Raw genomic sequence first — 19,398 nt, 5'->3', positions numbered from 1 at the left:
GAACCTTGTCTTTTATCCAACTATTTATCAACACGAAGAAAATGGAGTCACTTTTTAAAGCACATTAATGGATAGATCATATTTGTTTTACTTGTTTTTTTAAACATTTTTATTCGTTGTTAATGAATTATTTTATTTTATTTCTTGGTATGTGGTCCTGAGGATCGAACCCAGTGCCTCACATATGCTAGGCAAGCGTTATACCACTGAGCCACAATCCTCGCCCTTTAATTGTTTTTTTTTTTTTTAGGACATGATTTAACAGAATTCTCATGCTATGTGTGCACCCAATTTGTGCTCCATTGTGACTTAGGCAAAGTCTACATCTTAATTTACATTGGATTTTAGAGCAATACCACCTTCTAAGAGTTCTTTGGGATAAGAGTGAGAAATAGAGGAAATCCATGGGAGATGTGCAAGTTTAGAAAAGTCAGTGAAAATTTCTTTACTTTAGTTGTCATGGAAATTTCTGATCTTTTCCTTAAAAAACATAAAATAACTCAGAAAAATTTTTTAAAAGGTGTAAAAATAACGAGAGATCGCAAGAGTAATTTTCTAAATTTGAGAACTAGCCAAATGATCCTTTAAAGTTCATAAACCTGTGTGTTCTGGGTCTGGTGAGAAATCAGTACTGAGCCAATCATGATTTATATGAAATTTTAAAACACGAAGGTCAAGAAGTATTGCAAACCATATTACTCTATATAGGTTAAAATGTCCCAGGCATTGATGGCCATCGGCATAGAATGTAAGCTATGACTTAAGTGCAGGGAACAATGTGGGCTGAACCCATGAAAAGCCATTGCAGCACCAAACACATTTGTTCATGTTCACAGAGTTCAAACACACACAATGGACATTGCATGATCTGCTTTTTGTGAGTCAACATCAAGTCCAAATTTAGCCCTTAAAAAAAATAATCTAACCTACATAGGCTTCTATTTTATACCAATTCCCTTTTCATTTCATTTTAGACAACAAAATTTCCATTAAATAAAAATATATTTAGCAAATACTTTCCATATTTCATTTTTTTTTCAGAGAAAACCACAAAGACCTAGAAAGTAGGTTTTTGAAATTAAGATATAAAAATGTAACATAAATAAAAACACTTTTCCACCTCCTAATTTTAGACCTCTTATATATAAACATTTTGATATTAGTTTCTTAGAAGTGTGGCTAAAAATAGAAAAACAACATTGAAAATAAACAAAATTTAAAAATTTTTACAAAATGAAATCTTAGGTAAAAGTAAGTTTTCAGCATTCACACTGATGTCCCTTCAGAGTGAACTGTGGAGAGTCCCCTGGCTTCCTCCTTAGGTTTTGGGAGATGCTGCATTCAGTCCTGGTTTCTCTCTCTTGTTCGATCTTGAGTGAGTTAATGAATGTTTCTTGGTCTCAAATCATTCTCTGTAAATTATACAAACTTCTGTAAATGATCTTTAAGGTAGCTCTCTGGTTTGAAACTTAACACCTGCATTGCTCACAGCTGCCCTACAGGTCACTCCAGACACATTTCGTTACTCCTACCAGAACAAATTTAATTATTTCAAGGTCTCAAATTTAGTGTTCATTGCAACTTGAAGTATTCCCACACTCATAACATTGGCATTCCCAGGTGATTACTGATACCACCTCCCTTACATAACTATCCACTTTCTCCTCTCAAAAGATAAAGTGGGATGCATTTTTATAATTAGAAAAATAACAGTCATCCACCCCCTCCACATCCCACTTTCTTATCATCTGAGATGGATAGTTTACCTGTATTTGTGTGTTCAGACTTTCTTGTGATGATAATAATATACAGTTAAGGCTTGCTATAAATAAACTTCTCACTTTATCTAGCTACTTGGCAAAAATATCAGGCATGGGACAAATCCAAAATCTCCAACAAGTGCCCCCTTGAAACTTTTGACCTATCTTATCCCACTCTAGAACATCTACCTCTCAGCCTATGTTGAGAATAAATCCTTGAAATACTGTGTTATTTTCTATATGTGTTTCCTCCATTTGTTTATTATTCAACAAATTTTTATTATACTCCTGCCCTATGCTGTTTTAGAACTTGAAGATACACATATAAGTAAAAATGTCAAGGTCCTTTTGTTTAAGCAGTTTGCATTACACTTAGGAGCGGGAATGAGTGCTAAGGGGAGAAAGAGTAACAAGGTAACTAACAAATGAAGAGAACAAATAGGGTGTAATGGCTGGAGAGATGGAGGAGGAAGGGCACTTTAAATTGTGCAAGCATGGTAGACCTCCAGAAAGAACTGGCTTAAAATGAAATTTGAATGAACAGAGACAGTCTGCAAGTGTATGAAGGATGGATCAGGTAGGAGAATAGGAAGAGGACCATCCCTCAGAGAGAAAATGGAAAGTCATTCCAAACTATTTTTCCTTTTTACCAGAGTGCGGCCATCAGGGGGCTGATCCCTGGATTCTGAATGCATGCATATTCTGACAAGCTTCTTACTGTAGTTTGAGTCACCATACCTTATCCCAATCTTTCTAAATTGAACCTCTGATTATAATCAACATACAGTATCCTCTCAAGATTTCCTTTATCTTCCCTTTTCTTCTGTCATACTGACATCTTAGTCTTCATTGCTTCAAACATCAGGTGGAGAAAGTTGAGAAAATGCATGAAATTGAATGTATGGAAATACAGAACTGAGTAAAGAGCAAGAAAAGGAAAGCAGGATACTGATTGGAAAACAAATATAAAAAGAGACTAAAAGACAGAACAAGGACTGCACTAGGGCAGTGACCATCAGCATGTACAGGATAGAATGAATTGGAGAGAGAAGCAGCAGATTCTCTAGAAGCTTCAGCAGGCAAACTCCAAAGATTTACACCTATTAAGGTGTGAGCGCAATAATGTGCAAGAGAAAGCCAGGAGGAGCTTGTGTGGGAGAGTGATTAATTACTTTCCTATATACAGTTTTGCCTCAGTATCCACGCGGGGATTGGTTCCAGCATCCCCTCCCTCACTACCCTATGCCCTGTGCATACCAAGACCCACGATGCTCCAGTTCTTATATATAATGGCATGGTATTTACATACAGCATACACATACACACATCCTCCCTTATGATTTAAATCATTTCCTGCCTAGTTGCAATGTAATTGCTGTGGAAATAGTTGTTATTCTGCGTTGTTTATGGAATAATGACAAGAACAATTCTGTACATGCTTAGCACAGACACAATTTTTTTCTCCATAGTTGGTTGAATTCATGGTTGTGGAATTGGCAGATAGGAGAGCTAACTGTATTCAATTTCAGCTCTTTATACAAATTCTGCGTAATGGAATATACACAGAGGACTTAAAAACAGAACATTACAGGGACACAGCCATATCAATGTTTATAGCAGCACAGTTCACAATAGCTAAATTGTGGAACCAACCCAGATGCCCTTCGTTAGATGAATGAATAGAGAAACTTTGGTATATATACACAATGGAACATTACTCAGCATTGAAAGAGAATAAAATCATGGCATTTGCAGGTAAGTGGATGGAGTCGGAGAATATAATGCTAAGTGAAGTTAGCCAATCCCCCAAAACTAAAGGCTGAATGGACTCTTTGATATGATGATTCTGATTCATAATGGCATAATAGTGATAGGCAGAGGGAGCATGAGAGGAATGGAGGAACTCAAATAGGGCAAAAGGGAGGGAGGGAAAGGGAGAGGGCAAGGGGATGGGAATGAGTTAGACATCCTTACCCTAAGTACATGTATGAAGACACAAATGGTGTGAACATACTTTGTCTACAACCCGTGTCGTGAAAAATTGTGCTCTATATGTTTAATATGAAATGAATTGCATCCTGCCATCATGTATAACAAATTAGAATGAATAAATAATTTATTAAAGACAAAAAATTATAAATAAATAATTTAATAAAGATAAAAAGTCTAGATTCTAGGCTTATGGAATGAATGAGTCTTTTACCTAGAACACTGGTTCTTAATCCTGGATGTACATTAGAGACAACCAGGAAGATTTTGCAATACATTGGGCTAATTGATTCAGAATCTCTGGAAGCATTGCTTAGCATCACTATTTTTCTTCGCATCATTCTAATATGTAACTAAGATTAAGAATAACTGGAAATTGATAGAATATAAGGAAGAACGGGCTATCAAAACCTGGAAATTAAAGTGTAGCTGATTTTTTTTTAAGGAATTGCAAAGCTACTTTTAATACTTTGGGGTCTGCCCCACAGGAATAAAAAACACGGAATGGCTAATCCCCCTCACACTCAGGAGTGGCTCAGGGGGAGAGAGGCTACCTGAGGGTAAGGAAGCACAAAAGGGACTCAGGGCAAAGGGGATGCCATTGGTGCGGGGACCTTTGGGCACTACAGGAGGAAACACAAGCCCCCCCAGGCACACAGGCAAAGGGCAAGGGGGTTGGAGACAAAGCCGCAAAGCTACTTGGGTTCCTCCTTCTTCTCATTTGTCTTCTCTGCTACCGTTGCAGGATCTCTGAACCCCCCTGTTTCCGGGTAGCACCCAACAGCCCGTCATCTTGGCGCTTTCTTTTAACTGAGTTGCTCTGCTTTTTCGTATTCTTCTAGCAGGTGGGCAAGTCTACACTGCTTACTGCGGGTCCTGGTGACAGCAGCCGTAGCAGATTCTTTCTATATTTGACCTACAGAATGATAGATTCCAATATGATTTCACCTAGCAAGGGAAATAGACATTGAATAAATGATCTTAAGAGGGAGAAGTGCTATAAAAGGGAGAATGGGCACATGTGGAAATGAATAAAAAGGGAAACAAATCCAGTTTGTGAGGTCAGGAAAGGGTAGCTACCCCTTATTGCTTAACACATTCAAATGATAAAGTTTCATGCATATAATCAGCAATAGTTAACTGTCTTCAGACCACCCAGTAATTACCAGATCCAACTAAAGTAAGTCAGGACTCTGCAGGGGAAATGGCTGTTTCCACTCTGTGGCAAGAGTTGTCAAGAGGAGCCTGGGACTTTTCATACTAGAGGCCAAACTGCTGAGGTTTTGTCAACAGACAGAAGAGCCCATGAGTGAGATGTGCCCTGTGGAGTGTCTCCTGCCCTCCACCTAGGAAGCACCAGGCAGCCAGTTACGATGTCCTCTGTCCTACAGGCAGCACTCACAGGGCAGCTAGGGGACGAGCTCTCTGCCCACTCCAGCCTGGCATCTGCACTCTTGCAGGAGTTAGCTGCACCAGCTGCAGAAGTGCATGCTCTAGGCACACATGTGATACTGATAGAGATCAGGTAGGAGCCCCAGCTGCACCCACCAAATAAAGCAGCCCAGAGCAGTGCTGCAGCAATTAAACACTAAATTGTCATAGAAATCACAGCCAGCCAGGCAGGGCATGACCTGAGCCCTAAACCCAGACTAGGTGTCTACCTGCTAAAATAGATCAAAATGGGACACAGAGACTGAAAGCACAGTATTCAAACTGTCCAGGATCCCTTGAAAACTCATCTGTCATACCAAGAGCCAGGAGAATAACAACTGGAATGAGAAGATAAGCCAACACTCTGATGAATGAGATGTTGGAATTACCTGACGAGGAATTTAACGCAGCCATCCTAAAAGGCTTCCACGTGCAAATACAAAATATTCTGGGGGAAAAAAATTTGGAAAATATGTCCAAAGACATAGAAGATATTGAAAAGAACTTAACAGCCATTATAGAGCTAAAATTACAACAAAAACGAAAAGACTAGATGGACCAAATAGCAGAATGAATAATGCAGAAAAAAAGAATCAGTAAATTTAAAGATAGAACATTAGAAATGGATAGAACTATGAAACAAAAAGAAATGGATAGAAAAATAAAGAAACAGAGTATGAAACCTGTGGGGTGATAATCCATAGATCTAGCACTCAGATCAGTAGAAGGGGAGGGGAGAATATGATAATAAAAAGTACTCAAAGAAATAACAATTAAAAATTTCCTAAATAGATTAAGAAGTTAAGCAAATCACTCAAAGAAGCTAAGCAAATAAACTCAAGGAAGTTGATGCCAAGACTCATCATTTTGAAACTTCTGAAAACAGAAGACACCAAACAGCTCTTCAGTATGCCAGGGAGAAATGACATATGGCTATAAGAGAACTTGAGTTCAAATAACAGTAGATTTATCATCTGAAGGCATAAAGGCAGGAAGAAGTGACATGACCTGTCTCAAGCACAGAAGGGAAAACACTGTCAATCACGAATTCTATTACCTGGTAAAAATAGCCTTCAGAAATGAAGGGGAAATAAAAGCCTTCTCAGATAAAGGACCATTCCTTTGATTATCAAAGCAATAATCACAACACCATTTGGTGTAGTGCCCACTGTGTAAGGGAAATACATAGGGTAATTACATCTTTTAAATGGAGAGGACGAAGGGACCCAAATAGAAGTAAACTTTTTACACCTATTCACTCTAAGAGGTGAAACACCGATACCAGCATACTGTGAGGCTAGTATTCATACATGTATTGCAAGACCTACAATGCCAGTTAAAACACTATAGAAAGTGATATAATCAAAGGCACTGTAAGTCAATAAAGAAAGAACTCTAAAAAATGTTCAAGTGATCCACAGGAGGGCAGAGACTCTAAGATAGAGTTAAGACAATCTAGATGAAGAAGAAAGTGAAAGCACCCACAGGTGTGCCTTTACTGATGGCACAAAAGAAACTCGGGGTGACAGATCTGTTCTGTACTTTAATTGTGGTGAAGGTCATACAAACAAACACACTTGATATAGCTGCACAGAACTACTGGGAAATGAAATTTCCTTGGAGAATATAACCTGGAGAGTACTCCTCGCTTTCTGACACTACACACCATAACCTCCTACTCTGTAGCCATTTTTTTTTTTTAGTTATCTGATTTGATTCAGAAGTATAATAAAACTTCTCTTATGTCCCTGAGGATGCTAAATGACTACAGCCAGTACCAGGGCTCTCATTATGTTCAAGGGTGTCAGCAACATAAAAGAACATCATCTTTCTTCTTCTTTTTTTTTATTTCAGAAATATTGAATCCACAGGACTCCAACATATCTCTAAGTCTTGAAAGCCAAGACACACAGGGCTATCTGAATTTTGGATTTTATTTAAATACCAAAAGGGTTAAAATTAGTACCCACACTAATTACCATTCCAAGGAGACTCAGATGTTGCCAAAGATAGCTGACTCCTTCCCCATTATAAAAAAAAAAGAAAGAAAGAAAGAAAAAGAAAAATTATTCTTGCTCATCTATGGGCTGTACAATGTCCAGGAATACTGTGTCTGTATAGCATCTCCATACCTTTATATAAGCCAAGTTCCCTTGATTGCCATTTGATCTTCTGGCTAATTACAGTAATGACGCCACTCATCATCTGATAGTTGAGCATCTCCAGGGAAACTATTGTTTTGGGGTCTATGCATCTTAACCGATTGTCAGCCCCTTCCAATAACTGCCTTACCTATGGGGGAAAGCATCACTTGAATTTCTTAGTGATTCTGCAGACCCTCTTACTAGCACATTCTTTATAGTTCTGGTCAATAGTAGATCCTCTGGACCTTCTCATGAAACATTGTTATTATGATGAAGCTTTTCTAAGGATTTTGGGCTTTTCCAGGAATATTTTAACATATTCACTCCAGAAAGCCTATTCCCCCAATTTTTTAACTTCCTCCCTTACTATCTATGATGACAATTTTGACATTTCAACTCCACTGAGCTAAGTCAAAACATTTCTATGTTTATAGGAGTCATTCTAATAGCAAGTTCACACCATCTCCTGGGTGAACTTGTTGTCAAAATGTGAAGTCCCATATCTCAGGGCATTGCCTCAAGGAGGAATGAAGACCAAATACACAAGATGTCCACCATCTCCTGCCATCAGCCACTCCAGTGTTGACACAGTAGCAAGTGACTGAAGTGGCCACTTTGTAGAGATGGAGGCTATCGACAGGACCAGTAACAGGACATCCCTTTTAGAATGGCTAATCTACACACCACTGCTCCAGCATCTGATCTGCCACTAACAGAGAATAATCCTGAGTCCTGATACAGCATCATTCCTGGAGGAAACCAACAAGCCACCCTGTGGCAAGTCAGTTCCATGGGCTCCTTCCATTCTGGAAGAGCAAGAAATTCATTCTGACAAGAATAGATACATACCCTGGTTATGTTTTGACTTTCTTGATAGCATCACTATGCAAGGCTTTACAGAGCATCCAGATACCAAGGCATGATCCCTTATAAGTTTATGTCAAACCACCAGGGCTCTCACTATACAGCAAAAAAAGATACAGGAGTGGGCTTATGACCATAGGATTCTTTGGTCTATAGTGTTTCATCCAGATACTGACTGCCTGTTGTATTAGAAATTGGCTTCTAGAGGGATAACAGATGCATTGCTTCAGAGGTACCACCTTACAATGATAGGGTCCCATTCTGCAGAATAGAGGTATTCAGCTTAGACAATAACTCTGTACGGTACTCTGATTCCAATGGGAAAAATAAATGGAGCCTTGGAACCAAGGGGATGGCCCTTTCAGCCATCTCTCCTACTGGCTCAGTGACAATTTGTATTTCTCATTCCTGTATCTCTGAGTCCCACAGAATTGGGGATTTTAACTCCCCAAGAAGGAATATTTTTGTCAGTGCATACAGTGAGAATCCTATTGAACAAAATGCCAAGCTGCATTTTTATTAAGATACCCCAAAATTTCCTCTCAAAATTTCTGATCAGCTTGCCTACTCTTCCTGATGTAGGAAAAAAAACATCAGTCACCTCTGTTTTCCTCAATCCTGCATCTTTACCCTGTATATTGGGTGAACAAAGCAAAGCTGGCAAACTTACAAAAAAGTCCTTTTAGAGTTTATGAAAGGGAGAAGCTAAATATACTTCAATTATTCTCCAAGTGTAATTTCCCAATACCATAGGTGTGACTGCCAAATACAAATGTTAACAAAAAGTGAACATGTTTTTAATTTTCCAGGCAACAGGTGTAATTCATCCAAGGCAAACCACTGACATCATCTGTATGGTAAAGGACTCCATATCTCTGTATTAATCCTTCCTGGTCACCTCATGAGCAGCCCTCATTAATGACCAAGTGAGCTCATCCATGATTCATGTGGACATTCCTGGTTTGGTCTCTTGCCTGTGGAAAATGCCATTGGTTTCACACTGTTTCAGACACATTTTACTAAGGACTTAAAATAATTCGGAAGAAGTGTCATAATCCATGAATCTTATAAATATGTCAGAAGTTGAGTTGAATAGAAAGATGGAAGTAAATATAGGATGCCCTGCCTTTGCCTTTTTAATTGCTTATTAGAGATATTTCTGCTAATCTGTGGTAATTAGCAACAAAATTAAATAATCTGTCATTCTGAATCTCAATTACAAACAGATGTGAACAGAAGCCAACCCATACACCCTAAGAACCTTGTTTTGCTTGTGTTAATTTAGTTGTGAGAAAACTTTAAAATGCCTAGAGACTTGTGGACCTCAGATTTCTTTCCTTAATGGGATATTAGTAAGTTCATGGGATGGAATCATAGTTCCATGTACCATCCAACCAGTATATGCCATGTGTCATTGGCCAAGGGAAAAAGCCCCTGATGCTAGTAGGCATGCTCCTGGATTGGTAAGAGAACAAGTCATTTGATTTTATGAGTTTGGGCAACATATTTATTGGGTAGTCATAAAAATGAAAGATCAAGCAATAGTATCAGTTCCGATTATATTTATTGTAAAGTGGAGGATTTCATTTAAAAAAAGCACATTATAAAAAATTTTCAAGTGTTGTTACACTAATTATTGAATTTATTCACTGAATTGCTTCAGAGATTTTGCATATATTCAATTATGATTTTAGAACCATAGGTGATTTTTATATACACATCTATGTTTGCTTAAAAATATTCATTCACAAACAATAAGTATAATTTTAGCAACAAATTTGTATTATTGAAAGAAAGAAAAGCCATCTGGATTGAAAAAAATATTATCGTTCAAATAATGTCTTAAAATAAGATAGCAAATTAGTTTCCTTTCTTTGAATATTTTGTGAGGTATAAAGGCTAAAACTTGTTAGAAGATTTTGTGAATTCTATACTAGTTATGGGGACTCTTACACTTCCAATCTATTAGTAGGCCAGGGGACTTTACACAATTATCCTATTCATAAATTTAGCATGTAATACCATTCAAGGAGATAAGGATCTGAAGGTTTGTAAGTGTCCTTCCTTAAAAACATTTTGTTAGTCAATCTGTTACTTATCCTGAGAACTCAAGGTAACATTTTGAAATTATTTTCCTTACTGTAATGATTCAGTGATCTCCTTCACCCAGTGTAAGTGTATAATTCAATAGTTTTTTTAGTATATTTACAGAATTGTTCATCATCACAATATAATTTTAGAACATTTCTATCAACCTAAAAATCAATTTTACCCAGCTTCAAGTGGCCTTCATTACAAACTCCAGCACCAGAAAACCATCAATCTACTTTCTGAGGTACCTTTGCCTACCTGCACATTTTCATAAAAATGAAATTGTACAGTTCTTTATTTCTTATGTGAGTGCTAAGATATTATTATTTATGGTTGATGTATATTGTGCTTTTATATGTGAAATAATTTATAGTAAATAAATACATATGAGATTTAAAGTAAAAACATCAATACAAACAAAAAAAATGCATGTTCTCTTATAAGTTGAAATTTGGAATCTTTAATAAATTTTTGGTGAATTAAAAAAAAATTTCAAAATTTTCCTTAATTATACCTGTTTGTACTGAAATACACTGTGTGCAAAATAATCCACAGCTTATTTGTTTTGCTTCCTATAAAATGTGGTATTGTAAAGATCAATTGAAATATCAGAATTAAGGGGTTTTGTAAACTATAAATAATCACATAATAAAAAGCTCTTTTATTACTTCTCCATTTTTTTTTCCTTTATGAAAAATGTACTCCAAACTGGGAAGTTGTAATAAACTGGTTAAGAGCAAATCAAAAACCAGGAGCTGATAGTAGAAGAGTATCTTTTTGTTTTATAAGAACAACAACTCAGGGGACTAAAAAGACCCATGAAATGTTTGCCCTACAAAGCACAACATTTGAATGATGAGATACAGGAAGCATTTTATCTAATTGAGTTCTGAATCTGACAACATTATATTCTAGATTAATAACTTTTCTTTTCACTCATGAATCTCATGAACACACATTTGAAAGCACACAAAAGAGGACAAAAAAGAAAATGGAGGGAGACCTCATGGAAAATCGATGCTTTATTCAGCACCTGAGAGGCACATCTTTGGGGGAAAAATGGCAGTGGGGCCACATGTGGGTGTGGCTCTTACATGGCCTTAGCAGAGCCTGGTCCTGGGAGGAGCTAGTTAATTTTGGCGGGCCTCTTGGCCATGGCAGGGCCCTGTAATAAGCAAAGTTTAGGATGGGGCCGGAGGACAGGTAGGTAACCATATTCTTCAACATTAATCCTATGCTCACTGTATAAAAATATTCTAGTCTTGCTCCTGGGGTCTAGGAATGTGAATATTTAACAATTATTTCTGGTGATTCTGGTTATTAGGAGAGTTTGAAAGATGATACCCAGTCCTGTTTATGAGGCAATTTTACTGACTGGAAAAAAGTCATTCTAATTGCAATATTCTGTGGGGACAAGGGCATGGAGTGCTGCATGCGTGGCATATATTAAGGGTGTCTGAGGGCCTTGCTCCATGGCTCGCTCCTGGATTGGTCGCTGCAAGGACAGTTAGCAGAAATTGCATTGGTGGCTGCCTGAGTACATATACATGATAACTGTCCAATAAAATCAGACCTGCTTCCTGCTTGGTCTCCAGAGGTCTTGAATAGCAACTCCGCAGCCACACTCTCCTCTACCCTATTCCTTGGACCTCCTCTGTGGATGAGAGCGACCCCACACAATATTCAATGCATTATCATTTATAAAAAATAAAGTATACATGTATGTGTATGTGTGTGTGTGTCTTTACATATATATAAAATATGTATGCTCTCTATATATGTACAAATATATAAATGTAAAATGTGTGTGTGTGTGTGTGCATAGTACACATATATGTCCTGTCTCATGTCTGGGATACTACTTTTATAGAGGAATATTCTCCTTACTTAATCTAAAGCATTTCATACAATGGTTTCTCAGGAAATTCTAATGTAAAAACCTAATTCTAATGTAAAAACCTAAAATCTAATGTAAAATATTTCCTAAAAAATTCTAATGTAAAAACCCAGAGGTCCAGTTCACTTTGCAGAGTTCATAAATAAGTGCCTCTTCTGTTGCCCAGGCATTAGGATTTATTGATCTCAAATATTTTCACTAACATAGACAACTACCTTTGTGAAACTTGTAGAATAAATTATAACTTACCCCTTAACAGGCCCACTGAGTCTTCGAGAATTTGAAAAGACTTTCTTTTATTTGGGAGAAACCATCATCAATGAAGTGTAAATATAGTTCTTTATTTAAATCATAGTGTAGATACATTTTCTTTTCTTCAGGCTACATGAGTGACAGAGAGTGACTCCGGGTGAATTTTGAGTGACAGGTTTGCTCTTGTAATATACACACTCTTGTGGAATATTTTACAAGTCTCTCATGTTGGGTAAAGAGAAGTGTGAAAAGGAGTGAAACACAGCACATGGCCATCAATCTCAAATTGAAGGCAAGGTCACTGGCACTAACACATCAAACACAGGGAACAGACACATCACACACCAAACACTCTCTTTATAACAATGCTTTCCTGTTTATCATGTTGGTATGGAAATTAAAAAAAAAAGTTACAATGAATGCAGCATTGGAAGAGTTTTTCAAAATACACTTGGGAGGCCATCAGGATGCAGGATTTATTTAGGATTCCAGATGTTAGGTAGGTTAGTTAGCCATGAACGGATGTGGGGGGGGGGCAATGATGGAAGACAATGAAGGAAAGAGATTAGGCATATGCATAAAGGAAAATTCAGGAGTTATAAATAAAACTGCAACCAGAAAACATTTGGGGAGGGAAACCTGGAATGCCCTATCTTCCCAAAGCCGTAGACAATTAAAATCCCTTGAGAGAATTATAATTTAAAATCATGGGGAGCTCTAATTGGAGCAGAGGAGCTTTAGAAAAGTGGGGTATGGTATGTCAAAGCCCCCCCCCCCCCAAGTTATAAATAATTCTAACCTCTCAAGGGAAATTGCTGTTTTCACAACATGTGTCATCATTGCTAATAACCAAATTTCCAGGGTCCTCTCATACAACCCAAACTATGTCACAACCAGATCCTCTGGCAACCTAAAGTGAAAAGTTTCTTCAGCGGTATTGAAACTAATTCATGGAGCAGGAAAATTGAAGGAGATTCGATTTTTTTACAAACTTCAATTTGGAGCACACCTGTTAATTCCAGTGGCTCCTGAGGCTGAGACAGGAGGATCACGGTGTTCAAAGCCAGCCTCAGCAATTTAGTGAGGCCCTAAGCAACTCTGTCTCAAAATATAAATTAAAAAGTTCTGGGAATGTGGCTCAGCGGTGAAGTGTCCATGGGTTTGATCCCCAGTTAAAAATAAATATATTAAAAATAAACAACCAAAAAAAAAAAAAAAAAACTTCCAACTTGGTGAGCACTGGTTCATTTATACAATTTCTACATATGTCACCTTCACTTCTCATTCTATTAAACTTTTACTTGCTATTCTGTGTTTTCCTTGAATTCACTCTAGTAAGATAAAAAAAAAAAAATGGGTGCCTAAGGACCACAGCAGCTGCCTGCACTCCCAGCCCTTGCTTTGTGATACAGCTGCTGCCTAAGAATATGAACTCTGGTCACCTTCATCCTTCGAATGCAGTCATCTAGAACAGAGAGCTACAATGTGTCCAGAGACTCAAGATGCATTTCAAGAGGTTATTAAACTGTTTCATGGACATTTTCTCTAACTATATACATTCCTTCCTTTATCTTCGATTGGCCACAAAGTTCCTGCACCTACTCTCAATTTCAATACAAGTTTCCCCACAAAAGAATTTTCACTGCCTTTGCACTTCATTCAATATAAGTTCCTGCCTTTTTCAGAACACTGATTCAGAGCTTTCTGAATCTTTGTGAGTCTTTCTATGTTTGTAGTTTCTGAGTTTGGATTGACCCATATGGATATCAAGGGCATTAAGCATAGTACTGTAACTGAAAGCTCAGTCCTTGTCCCTCATGCCAATTCAATAAAGAGGACAAGGTTTGGGGAAAAAAAAAAAAAAGGGAAAAAGAAGTTTCATTGCTTTGCTAGCAAAGAAAGAAACACAGACGACTCCTGTCTCAGAGGCTGTGATTCTGCCCAACAGGAAGAAAGGGGATTTTACCGGATCCATTCAAAGGCTGCATTCCAAGTGTGCCTGACAGGGGCCCCAGGCTGCCCTGACAGTGATTTAGGGTTCACTTGTTAATTTGGGAGATATTCATTTCCTACATCCTCTGGCAGACACCTTCTTCCTGTGGAATGTGGATAACTCAAAGTAATCTCCCCACCCCAAGTTAGGGAGGGGAAGAGGCTGTAGAGGCAAAGAAAAAAGGTGTACCTTCAAAAAAAATAGCCTCAGAGTTATATTCAAAAGGTGGAGTGGACCACTGTTACAGAACCTTGGTTTATAGACCACACTTATTAGGGTACACAATGAATACTTTGAATTTTATCTTTTATTTTTCATTGTTTTTTGCTTTACTTGTGATTATAATTTTTTATGTTGGATAAAGATGAAACTAATGAAGTTTTATAAACCTTGCAAAATCGTGGATCTTGGAAAATCAGCTATAATAGACTTATACATCTATTTTAAATATTAATTTATATGTTTTGAATTTTAAAAGCAGTTTTTTTTTCTTCCTTTTTTGTGCACAGAGTGGAATGGTCTGGGTGATGAACGCTGGAGTGGTTCTACCAATCAAACCCTGATGTGAGGACTTGCTCAGCGTTTCCAGTTACTTTATTTCTTTGAGCTTCATTTCCACCTGTATCAAATGAGCATTCAGAAGTCCTTGGAATACTGCCTGGCCCATTGCAGGCTCTACTTGTTCTATTCTTTAATTTATTTAATATATCTTTATATATATGCAAAGAGATGTCCTTGGAATTGAAGTGGCACCCCTTTCTCCACAGAAAAGCCTTCTACACCATGGCTGATTTTAAGACTGTCAGCAAAAGAGTTCATTGTAGATAAACTTCCTATTTTCATGTCACCCTGCTTACTTGGCCACTGGCCAAGAAGATACCAGCACTCCAGGTGCTGGACACCCCCTTACTAGTTTTTCACAAAGGTATCCAGTATAGTACTTTGAAGAAATGTGCAAACAAGGCCTCTGGCCTTGAGCTGGGCTTCACAGAGATGTCTATATTTTTAAGGTATGTTACAAATGGGCTCCATGGTAACAGCTGTCAGGGGAGGAAAGAAAGGGGAGAAGCTCTCCCCTTCTCAGGTGTTGTCCTTGAAGAGTTAACTTGCCCAGATCAGTGAAAAGAAAAAGCTGCTTTTATGTGAACTTCTGCAGACTGTGAACTTCTGAGCCCCTCCCCTTAAACGCTGGGTATAAAACCCTGAAACTCCCTGAACTCGGGGTTCAGGGGATTGATTGATTACAGCAAAAGCTGTGCCCTCTGAACCTGGCTGCAGCCAAATAAAACTGTTTCCTGCTGTCTTCGGAGCCTTGCCTCGTCTGTCCCTACAACAGAATGGGAAAGTAAAACAAAGAAAATGCTGTTTACTGCTCAGTTTTCTGTGGAGTTGGTGTCTGCTTAATAGAGGTGGATTCTATTGGTAGGGGACAGAGAGATACGGGTGGTCCAGACATGAGGTTAAGAAATAATTCCATCAACTGGGCCAACTGTGCTGGCTTCCACATGCTTTCTTTTCTAAAAATCAGCTTATCTGAAAACCTACTAGTTTAAGTCAACAGGATATATGTTACATTTCTCAGCAAACTTCCTGTCATCTGCAGGAGAAAAACAGGCCCAAAATGCCAATAATAAGAACATGACTTTCCCCTAAAGGTGTACCTTTTTTTATATATATTTTTTTTTAATTTTTAAATTTGTTTTAATTATTTATACATGACGATAGAATGTATTTATGCACTTTGATATATCATACATAGATGGATATAATTTCTCATTTTTCTGAGTGTACATGTTGCAGAATCATATTGGTCATGTAGTCACTTATATGCAAACAGTAATAATGTCTGTTTCATTCCATTATTTTCCTATCCCCTCATCCCCTCCCTTCCCATCCCTTCCTTCTTCTTAATCTAAGGTAACACTATTCTTCCCCAGTGCCCCCCCACATACTTATTGTAAATTAGCATCAGCATATTAGAGAAAACATTAGGCCTTTGGTTTTATGGGACTGGCTTATTTTGCTTAGCATCATATTCTCCAACTCTAACCATTTACTGGCAGATGCCATAATTTCAGTCTTCTTTAAAACTGAGTAATATTCCATTGAACATATATCTCACATTTTCTTTATCCATTCATCTATTGAGGGACACCTAGGTTGGTTCCATAGTCTAGCTATTGTGAATTGAGATGCTATAAACATTGATGTGGCTGCATAACTATAGTATGCTGATTTTAAGTCCTTTGGGTATAAATCAAGGAGTGAGAAGAAAGGGGTACTTTTGTGATGCTTACACAGACTGGATCCCACTAATCATAAAACCTGTAAGAACAGGTTTCAGTTAGAACCAGTTGGCCATGAGCCAATGAGACCTGGAGATGCCATGCACACCGGGACTGAAAAATCTGGTGTCATCCTGCTGTCAGTCAAAAGGCAAGAGCTAGACTGGAAACTCCCCTGGGACCTGAAGTAAAACTAGGGGGCAGGAGGGGAACTCTATTGCTTTCCTCTCTTAGAGGACCTACTCTTTCCTTCCTAATAAACTCATGCCTGTTACTCTGATTGACAAGTCTAAAATCTTTCTGGCATGATTATAAGAATTGAGATTTAAAGCGGGACCTTCACACAGCTTCAATTTTGTGGAAGGCCCATGACCTGTAACACTATTAACTCTGATTGTTATCCTAGTCTGTGGTTATAAGGAAACGTTGGTGAAACACAGTGAGATCTGCATTCATTTCATTGTTAAGGTGATGCTTCTGGTATACCTGTGATTGGATTGTATGTACAGTAAAGACATCACCAGAGAAAGTAACTACATTTGTTTGAGGCAGACTTAGTGGGGTTTCTTGAGTTCACAGTTTTTTTTTTCTTTTGCACAGTGACATGCCTGTAATCTCAGTGACTCAGGAGGCTGAGGCAAGAGGATCACCAATTTGAGGCCGGCCTCGGCAACTTAGTGATCCCATCTCAAAATCAAAAGTAAAATAAAAGGACTGAAAATTTGGATCAGTAATAGAATGGTAGAGTGGGTTCAATTCCTAGTACTGAAAAAAAAAAGCAAGAAAAGGAGCAGAAATTTAAGCTTGTTTCTGCATTGTCAAATGTAGATTTATCAAAGCTTCTGCATTGTCAAATGTAGATTTATCAAAGCTTCTGCATTGTCAAATGCTGTTTCTAAAATTAGCATTTTAAATTACTTTTTAATTGATACACAATTATGCATATTGATGGGGTACAGTGAGATATTTCAAATTAGGGATATCCAACATCTGCATAGAATTTAATTTAGCTAATACTTGTTTGAAATATGTAAGCACATATTTTTAAGTAACTACAGATAGATATCATTTTTGACTCAGAATGTAAGCCTGCCCTCTTGTCTTCCCTTCCCCAAGCCTCTAGCATCTGTTTCCATCACCAGTAGCTTATCAAAGTTCCCAAATAAGCCTGTCAGGATTTGGTGACCTACACTCAGTGCTAGACGGGCCTGCTGCACACACTTTGGTTGAAAAAATAAATAAATGTTTGACTCTTTAGTTAAATCTTCAGAAAATATTACAGTTTTCTGCTGGCCAGCTCTTTAAATTAAATCACGTGCAATACTGAATTAGAATCCTAACAGACACCAGCACTTTGGTCTTAAAAAAAAACCCTTAACTTAGATATCTGTTTCTTCTCAGAACATGTTTGTTTCATTTACAGAGTGGAAAAAGTTGCGTAAGTAATCATTGTTTGACACACAGAAATTGTGAGTTTTTTTGTAAATCTATCAACCTTTCTCATTGTAAATAATCTTAATTTTCAGCCCTCTATCAATTTTCTACTTTATTAAAATCTCACTCTTTTGGCAGGTAATATTTGCTATAAAATTGCACACAAAAGCCCTTCCTGGTAGAACTGCAACCACAAACCATAGAAACAAATTTTTTATGAGTTTAAATATATTAACATTTCAATATATATGTGTATGAAGTTGTTACCCTTGCTTATTTTCTCAGTAATGTGAAAAGATAAAGCTACAGATACATACCTATAATTATGTAAATATACGTACATATATATATAGACTCTGATTGACTATAAATCAAAATGAAGGTTCTGACAATATTTTTTTCACAAAAGCAATTTACTAAAAAATTGAAACATTCGTCTAAGGGAGGAAATATTAAGGCTATAGCTGCTTCTGTGGCCCATTGTGCCATTATGTTAATTTTGTATGTATTTTTTGACACTGAGCACATTTCAGAAAAATTGAAGTAAATTTTCTGCTGAAACTTCTATTGCATGGTTTTCTGGGGTTCTAATACAAATGTGCCTGCTACAGATCCTATTCTTCTGTAGTGTGCAGCCCGGGCACTTAGAGGAGGCAGGTAACACTAACCCCAAATTAAATTCCAATAATATCTTCAAACCCTTTTTTGAGACAGTAGAGTAAATGTCTTCTACCTTTAAGTATTTCCTGAACTATAGTGCTTTGTGGATTCAGACCTCTATGGGTCGTGCACACAGGACTCATATCCTACATCTCTGTATCTACTTATTAAAGGACACATTCACTAAACTTGGTGTGGAGATTACAAAAATCAGACAAGGCTAAACAAGACTAGGAGTTTGGCTAAATAGGAGCTGCTTACTTAACATAGAATGGCAGAGACAGAAAAACGTTCCTTGGGGGACTTTGGAAAAACAAATCCTTAATCAACTCATCACTTACAGAGGCTGAACACAAGCCTAGGAACAGACAAATGCCAGAGACATTTATAGGTAGAACTATTATGGGCATAGCCCTCTTCCTATGTAACTCCCTAGGACAGGGCCCAAAATCCTCTTGCAACTGCTCTCCAGGATGTAGGTATAGCAGGGGAGACAGCAGGATTAAATGAAGCTAAGTCTGCCTTCCCAAAAGCAGCATCTTATATTAAAGAAACTGAAGATAGAGAAAGCAATTTGGTCAAGGGAAGAAGTCAGCCT

This window comes from Marmota monax, unplaced genomic scaffold (assembly GCF_021218885.2).
Source record: "Marmota monax isolate L192 unplaced genomic scaffold, Marmota_monax_Labrador192_F-V1.1 WCK01_AAM20220418_F8-fsc00204, whole genome shotgun sequence".
Classification (NCBI taxonomy): Eukaryota; Metazoa; Chordata; class Mammalia; order Rodentia; family Sciuridae; genus Marmota; species Marmota monax.
Note: the sequence above shows the minus strand (reverse complement) of the source record.